Below are 7,389 nucleotides of genomic sequence, written 5' to 3'. Positions count from 1 at the left end.
TTTTGCCATGGGCAACACCACTATTTCAGAACCAATCGCTTTAACAGAAATATTTTCATAGTCTAACATTTTCCTTAGGGACTATATCAGGGTGACATACTGTAACTTGTGAACAAGAATCTTTGAGTGCTAGATACATTATTATTAACATAGATAACATCTTCTGAGCTACCTAGAAGATTCTGATTACATTCTATCAGAAAGCACTGAACAACCCTGGCCTCAGGGAGATCTTCACTCTCTGACCCTTCTGTTACTTGTGTTGCTATGGCAACAGCTCCACGGCTAGCTTCAACTGCATTAGCTGTTCCATTATGCTGTACACAAAACACCTTCTTAGGCTGAGTGGAATTTCTACTTTTATGCTGGCTAACATCCCTAGTCTTTTGAGTCTCACACTGAGCCCAAAAATGACCGTTCTCTCCACATGCATAACACTGTTTACTGGCCTTGGGTTCAAAATAAAGGGCCTTGCTAACCTTTCCCTCAGAGCTATTATGTTTCAGATGACTGTGCTCCGGAAATGAGAGTTTGTCTCTAATATGGCTTCCAGTAGCTTGGGTACTTCTGAGGTAACCTCTACTGGATGGGGGTCCTCTCCTCCTGTCGTTCCACACTTTTCTACCAATTTTTACCTCAGAAAATCTAGGAGCTCTAATCTCACTAATGAAATCAGCAAATTCAGATGCCTGTAATACATTTTAAGGATTTTTGTCCTTGACCAAATAATGCAATTCTCCTGGCAACATAGAATAACATTTTTCTAAACCAACTACATTTTTCATTTGGTCTAGAGAAGTGACATTTTCATGTTCCATCCATTTGCCCAAACACTGAATCAATTTAGCCCCACTTGGGCATAAGATTCTTCAGGCTTTTTAGTAACAGAATGAAATTTTCTGCTAAGGTGTTCTGCATTTATGCCAAATCTAGAATACAGTGGTGCCTCGCTAGACTATGTTAAATCGTTCCGTGAAAATTGCTGTTGTACGAAAACATCGTCTATTGAAGCACAGTTCCCCATTGGAATGCACTGAAATCCGTTTAATGCGTTCCAATGGGAAAAAATCATCGTTGTTTTGCGAAGATTGGCCATAGGGAAACCGTTTTGCGAACCGTCGATCAGCTGTCAAAATCGGCGTTTAGCAAAAAACAGTCCTGAAAACACCTGTTTAGCAAAGCGCCAATCAGCTGTCAAAATCGTATTGCGAAAAACGTTACCCCCCAAAAAAGTCTTGTGAATCACGGACTGAAACATCGTCCAGCGAAAATCACCCATAGGGAAAGCTGTTTTGCGAAGCGCTATAGCGCTCGCAAAAACCCATTGTCTAGCGATTTCCTCATCCTGCAAGGCAATCGTCTAGCGAGGCACCACTGTATACTATTTTTCTATTTGCCTCAAAATCTGTAGCTTGCTCCAGAGGCATCTGAGAATAAAGCTCAGCTAAATCTCCATTTATTTATGATCTCAATACTATCATCCTTTCATCATCCTTAATCTCAAAGTCCCAGCACGCTCTCTCAAATGATATTAGGAAAGATCCAGGGCAATCACCTTCCCTATATGGGGAAATTTCTTTAGATCCATCTTTGAGAGATTTCTCTCACTATAGTTATTATTATTAGCAGCTAATTCAAATTGTTTCATCTGTATTTGAAATTCCATTTCTCTTTGTCTTAATTCCATTTCCTTTTCTCTTTGCTTTAATTCCATTTGTCTGTTTTCCTGTTCAGTTTTGGCTCTAATCTCTAGTTCCTTAGCTCTTTCTTTCTCCTTTTCAAGATCTATTTCCATGGCTCTTTCTATAAGCCTGAATTCCTGTTCTGGTTTCCATTTCTCAAGATCTAGGGACCTTTGAATAATTTCCCTTGAGGGTTCCTCAGGTATTTGAGGGTCTTCATTTCCATCAACCTCTTGAGGATCAATTTCCTCCATTACTGGCTTTTTACTTCTTTTGGGTGGCATAAGTATATACTTTCTTGATAAGAGGAAGTGATTTCTATTGCTGAGTTAGTCAGGCCTCTTTTTAAAACACTTTTATTTCTGTTTTCTTTTTCCAGTATTTTTCTGGGGTACTATGTAGCTCTCACTCGGCAGCTATTGATGGCTACACTTTCTCTGGCATCACACAAGCCACAATGTTTCTTGGTCTGAGGCAACCTTCTTGCCTCCAGACACAAAATAAATTCTATTTTCAAGCCATGGCTTTTTATTTTCCTATCACCTCAAATCCGCTCTGACCTCTGGCTTCCACTTTTATCCACCAGTGCTCCCTTATCTCTCAGAGCCTTGAATTTCAAGCTAGCACACTGGATCTTTCAAATCCTGAGGTAACAAAAAAACAATTTTTCCTGTAGAGTTGGTTCCCTATCTTTAGTTCCCTCAGATCTGGTTTCAGAAGCGCCGTCACTAAACTATTCCACAAAAGCTCTAGCAGGTCATCCACTTCTTCACCACAGATCTCTGACTAAAAGGTACCCACAACTCCAGAAAACTCACTTTTAAACTTTGGATTTACTGGATTATTTTGCATCCTGCCGCTGGACACCAATTGTGATGTTTGCCCTCATGGCCCCTGGTTGTTTTTCCCTCACAAAGGCTCATGTCGCATTTTCTTCTAGCTGCCACCAGTGGATTACTTGAATCCACAATTTAAATGATGTATGCCAGAACCCTTGTCTTGCAAACAGAAACAGAACTTATTTATTGAAGTGAAGCAGATTGAATAATAACAGAAGTTTCTCAGATGCACATTATACATAAGCAATTCATCAATAGTTCTCTCAGTTCATACTTCTTTTCTCTTGGGATATCATTACCACCTTCTCTACCTATTTTCCTAATCTGCTCTATCTCTTTGATTAACCCTATCTATCTCAGTATCTGTTCTCTCTCTCTTTCTGACTAATGATCCCTATTGTCACATTTCCAGGGGATACAGCAGGCGAAAGTCCAATAAGTCAGTCCAAAGTCAGAAGTCCGAGATATACAAAACAGATGTCAAATTGTCAAAGTCAAAACACGGCCAAGGGTAAAGTAAGCAAGGTTCAAGATAGCAGGAATGTGGACGCGAGCCAGAGAATGGACTTGTTGCTTCCACAGATTTCCAAGCCTTCTAGGTACAAATTATATAGGAGCAGCAACCATCAGACTCCTAGAAGCCTTCCATCCTGTTAAAACTCAGGACTGGTCGATCTGATGTTCCTGTGGGAAGCATTCATGTGAGCTTCGGATCTTCATGTCATGAGTCTTTGCCGAAGCTTGTCTCTCACTCTGGCTACTGGGGGAGGAGATTCTGGTGGTGATTCGGCTGCGTGTGCTTCTAATTGCCAGTATTTTCCTCAGCTGAAATTAACCCCTCAGATGCCAGATCTTCTACGGCTGAACTCATGACACCTATCTCTATCTGCCTCTCATCCCAATCTCTGACTCCTCCTTCTCCTGCCAAGCCTCATGTAGCTGCTGACTCCGCCTCTCCAGCCTTCTCATAGGTTCATGCAAATTAGCCCATGACTATGATGACATGAGTGCTGTGGATGGTCGCCATAGCAATATTGCAAGGAAGAACAACTACATCTTAACTACCAGAAAACTAAAATCATGGCATTTGCCAAAAGACCTAAAAGTTACTCCTGGATTATAGATGGCCATAAAACTGAGCAGGTTTTATCCTTCAAATATCTGGGAGTAGTCCTCCTTTCTACCGGTTGTAGAAAAGCCCATGGGGACTACGCTGCTGATGTGGCACAAAGAAACTCATTGGCTATTCTTAAATAAGTCAAGAGGTGGTTATTATATACCTGCAGAACTTAAACTATTTGAAGCCAAGTCAATAGCCCAACTTCTGTATGGAGCTCAGTTAAGCCCCATTTCCAATTTTGCACCACTAGAGTTTATGCAATCTGTCAGAGTATTGAAAATTTATAGGCCTGAACAGAACAGAACAGAGCAGAAGTATAAAATTTCTCATGCCTTCTGGACCTGAAAATATTAACTCTGCTGGATTCTACGTGGGTTTGCGGTAACACAATCCAAATTCATAAGATTGGCTGTACAAGTCTGAAAATGTGTCTCCAATTCCACTCTGAGACTAGAACTGGGCCTTAGGAAAATAGAGGCTAGGGTGTGGATGGTTATACTTAATTATTGGCTAGACTGTCTCTTTACCCCTTGGGCCTTGCCACATTACTGTAACTTTAAGAGATGACTTTAAGTCCACTTGGAAAAGGGCTGTGGTATTAAAAAATTCATCCTTGGGTTTTTTCCCAGGTGTCCTACTTAGTACAGTGGGGTCTTGACTTGAGAACTTAATCCGTATTGGAAGGCGGTTCTCAAGTCAAAATGTTCTCAAGTCAAATCTGCATTTCCCATAGGAATGCATTGAAAACCATTTGATCCGTATCTGCTCTTTTCCGTCCATAGAAACTAATGGGAAGCTGCTATTCCGCCTTCGACCACTAGAGGGGGATATTTTGTTTCTTTTTTTCTTAGGTCAAGAAAGGGTCAAAAAAGGTTCAGGGAAGGCAGGGAAAATACAGTCCAGGCACTCCAGTACCAGGCAGTCCGAAGACTGTCTCCCAATCCACTCTCTAAACGCTGGGAGGAGTGAGGAAGCAGACAGGCACCCTTTCACTGGCCAACAGTTAACTGAAAGTTCACATTTTGCACTTTCCCTGCCTCCCACGTGGGTTTTTTTCAGTTCTTAACTCAAATCTAAGTACTTAAGTCAAGTCAATATTTTCCTATGAGAGCGGTTCTTAAGTCAAAATGTTCTTAACTCAAGCCGTTCTTAAGTCAAGACCCCACTGTATGAGATAGGACCAGGTCAAAGTGCTCATTAAACAGCAGGTAATAGACACAGAGCGACAATTAGATTTAGCCAGACCTCCAACTCTTATTATCAATTAATCCAGCCAGTATTTTGCTTCCCCTATGATATATTTATCCAAACTGGAGATGCCGAACCATCGGAGGGCCTTTACTCTGGGGCACAATGTCATGCCTTCCCCTCAGCTGTTCTTGAGGGCAGATCCCCTATTTGGAGAGACAATGCCCCTGTGGCTCTGGCCACATAGAATCAATAGAGCATGTGCTCCTTCAATGTTCATTTTATAGAGATATTCAAACTCATTTCATCTTACCAATAGTCCATAAATACCCGTGACATTCAGATCAATTTTATACCTCCTTACTGCTGTCAGATGTTAATTTCATTACAACATGTAATGTTCCTAGGTTTTGTGTGGCTGCGATTAAAATTCAACGGGCAATGACTGACATCACAAACTAGTATTTATATTTAATCGTATGCCTTTTAATGCTTGATTAATGTCATATATTTATTTATACACTTATAATTACTTGGAATTATTTTATGACTGTACTTCTTATTCAGGAATACACTAACCTCTAAGCGCCACAATATTTAATCCTCATAATCCTTTTCCTTTCATTCACTGCTTCCTGGATTTTAATATTCCAGTTATATTAGAATGAATGTGAGGTAATTTTTTAAAGTTTTAGATTGATGTCTAATTTTGGGTTATGGTTTAATTCGAGTGTGCAATGGACATACCAACTGACTGTATCCCATCTCCCTTACGCTGGTCAATGACCGTAACAAAGACTTGTGGTTTTTTTAAAACCAAATAGTGCAAATAAAATCAATGGGCTGAGTTGTGCCTCAGCATCCCAGTCTGTTTGCACTCTGCATCCCAGATATTTCAGAGGCATGGCATTGATGATTACTATATGGGTGGAAGTGCATATGTTCAAGCTGAGTGTTTTATGATTATGATGATGAACTCACATATTCCAGGGCAGAATCTTAGTGTTTAAAGTTTAGTTGAAAGCCCTCAATGCTTATACTGTACCTACATTATTCTTTCAAAAAAGTTACCAGAATCTGTTGGCACTGTTCCTCTTCTCTGTCACTGGATAAATCTTTTATCAGGGCCCTGGAGGAGACATTTAGCAGCCAGGCTGGTGACTACTTGACAAATCACAATGAAATCATGCTGTTTTCGCAGTTAACTATGAATCACTAACCACAGCTATGTGCTTCAAATTTTCACAACAAACATACAAGGCACTAGCCCTGAAAAATTAGGGGATAGGACTCACAAACATTTCCTTTTCTAAGTCCCATATGAACGCAGCTCTTTGTAACACAGTATCAGAACCTATCAATATCACTGTTTCTTTAAAGAAAACCTAAAAAGCACATACACCTATGCAAGCTTTCAAAAATCTTTAGAACTTTTCATTGGACAAAATATTAGAAAAAATCAACTCAATCCATGTTGCTAAAAGTGGCCATATCAAGGAAAGCCAAAAAGCTGATGGGCCTTTCCAGTCTCTGGAACAAGTTACCAATTGAGATACGTCAGGCTCCTTATGATCAGGAAATTTGTAAAAATGGAAAAAGCTGCCATCAACAACTGAATTTCCAAGATGCTCTATAACCATATTGTTTAAATACATATTATGTGGGGTCTTGGGGTGTTTTAAGTTTTAGCCTGTAAACTGCCCAGGATCATGCTTGCAGTATGGGGATGGTATATACTGTAAATCAAATAAGTAAATGCATACATAAACATAACACGTATCTACCAAGTCCACTGGAACTTCTCAAATAAATGGATACACAGGTGTACACTTTCTGCCACTGCTGTCCATCTTCTCACAGCGTAATCCCCAAGGTTGCCCACTGGAAGGAAGGCTGAATTTTTAAGCTGTTCGCCGCACTTTCTATTCAGGAGGGGAAGATCAACTGGCACAGGAGGATGATTTTCAGTGGGAAAACAAGCCATGGGAACTGGTGGATGCCACTACCCTGCTGTTCTGGCTTTGAGTTTCAAGTTGTGACATTGTGTAAGAAAAGCAGCTTGTGAATAAGAATTGTGCAACAGTATACAAAGTAACCTCCCAGTACTGAGACTACTATACCAGTAATTTACCTCATGAAGTACTGCCCTCGAAGACAACATCGATGCTGCAGTGGGTGCAATGTGCAGCAGCTACGCTGCCAGCTGGAATACATTTCAAAACGTGTATGACACCAGTTCTAAAACAGTTGCACTGGCTGCTAATATACTTCCAGTCTGAGTTCAAGGTGTTGTCGATAACCTATCAAAGCCCTAAATAGCCCTGGGGGCTGGATGGTTGAGGGAGGGTCTTTCCCTATGTATGCTTATCGAGTCATCAAGATCTGCTGGGGAGGACCTCTTCCATGTCTCTCCATAGAGAATCACCATTCGTATTCAAACACGGGAAGTGGGGCGGGGGGGGGCAGACTTTCTCGGCGACAGCACCTTGCTTATGGAATGCCTTCCCTCCAGGCTCGACTGGCAGCAACGTAAACCTCATTTCAGCACCAAAAAGAGTTA

The sequence above is a fragment of the Pogona vitticeps genome, chromosome 4 (assembly GCF_051106095.1).
Source record: "Pogona vitticeps strain Pit_001003342236 chromosome 4, PviZW2.1, whole genome shotgun sequence".
In the NCBI taxonomy this organism is placed as follows: Eukaryota; Metazoa; Chordata; class Lepidosauria; order Squamata; family Agamidae; genus Pogona; species Pogona vitticeps.
Note: the sequence above shows the minus strand (reverse complement) of the source record.